The 1,646-nt window shown below is 41.2% G+C and overlaps 1 protein-coding gene across 1 annotated transcript in view; it reads left to right on the forward strand.

Annotated features, from left to right (window-relative positions):
* The window catches only part of MMP16 (matrix metallopeptidase 16), a 358,917-nt gene that overhangs the window by 169,549 nt on the left and 187,722 nt on the right, over positions 1-1,646 (forward strand). The window lies entirely within an intron of this gene.

Below are 1,646 nucleotides of genomic sequence, written 5' to 3' on the forward strand. Positions count from 1 at the left end.
CAGTCAGTGCAGGCAGGTGGAATCCAAGCAGCCAGTGCTTCCCGGCCAAGAGGCTGTGGCCACGGGAAGCAGAGGCGGCCGGGCTGGGGTGAAGAAGGGTGGGGCATGGGAAAACGTATATCGCTGTTTAGCGGTGGTTCTGTTTCCTGCTGGAAGCTCCGTGAAGCTGCTTTCTTGTACCCCCTGTTCACTGGTCTCTGATAGGAGTCCAGGATGGCAGATCCGTGCTGCGTTAGATGATAGGGGACCTCTGCATATATGTCTCCTCACTCTCTGTTCTCTGTCAATTTCTTATTCCATTTGGTGCTTGGCTGAGTTCTTTATCTCTTTATTTGATGTTTAGGGTTTCAGGATTGCTGTTTTCTCAGTTTGGCTTAGTTTTTTGGATCTTTGCTGTGGAGGGACGTTGTGGTGCTTCTACCTAGAGCACCATGTTGCCAGAAGTCCCCTTCCATATTTTTTTGATGCTTCTTGTTTTGTTCAATATTTTGATCATTGAATTCTTCAAAATTGCTATATGAGGCTTGAATTTTTCTTCAGTTCTGTCAGCTTGAGAAATGCTGAGTGTGTTTTTCCCTTTTCATTTTCTATGTCCAGGACTTTGCACATTTCATTATAATACTTTATTTTCATGAGACACCCTTTGAAGTCTTCTGTTCAGCCCTTTCACTTCACCATTTCTTCCATTCACTTTAGCTATTCTACATTCAATAGCAAGTTTCAAAGTCTCTTATGACATCCATTTTGGTATTTTCTTTCTTTCTTTTTAAAGACCTCTTGCTTTGGTTGTGTATGATGTTCTTGATGTCATCCCATAACTTGTGTGGTCTTTGATCATTATTGTTCCATGCTTCAAATCCATTATTGAGATGGTGTCCAAATTCAGGTGGGATATACTCAATGTCATATTTTCAGTCTTGTGTTCTTGTTTTAATTTTCTTCATTTTCAGCTTGAACTTGCATATGAGCAGTTGATGGTGTGTTCTGCAGTCATCCCCTGGACTTGATCTGGCTGATGATACTAGCTTTGCATGTTTTAGCTTTTCCACAGATGTAGTCAATTTGAATCCTGTGTTTTCCATCTGATGAGGTCTACATGTATAGTCACCATTTATGTTGTTGAAAAAAGGTGTTTTCAATGAATAAGTTGTTGGTCTTGCAAAATTCTATCATGCTATCTCTGGTGTCATTCTGCCATCAAGGCCACATTTTCCAATTACTATTCCTTCTTTTTTTGTTCCCAACTTTCACATTCATACATTCCATGTTTCTATTATTAATGGATGTTTACAGCTGTTTCTTTTCATTTTGAGTTGTGCCACATAAGCAAGTGAAAGTCCCCAAAACTTTACTCCATCCACATCATTAAGGTCAACTCTACTTTGAGGAGTCAGCTCTTTCCCAGTTGAATTTTCAGAGCATTCCAGCGTGAGGGGTTCGTCTGCTGGCACTATACCAGATAGTGTTCCACTGCTATTCGTAAGGTTTACACTGGCCAGTTTTTTCAGAAGTAGGCTGCCTGGTCTTTACTCCTAGTTTTTCTTATCCTGGAAGCCCTGCTGAAACCTGTCCACCATAAGTGACTCTGCTGATATTTGAAATACAAGTGGGTAGCTTCCAGCATCACAGCAACATGCAAGCCACCA

Source organism: Trichechus manatus, unplaced genomic scaffold, assembly GCF_000243295.1.
Source record: "Trichechus manatus latirostris isolate Lorelei unplaced genomic scaffold, TriManLat1.0 scaffold00009, whole genome shotgun sequence".
In the NCBI taxonomy this organism is placed as follows: Eukaryota; Metazoa; Chordata; class Mammalia; order Sirenia; family Trichechidae; genus Trichechus; species Trichechus manatus.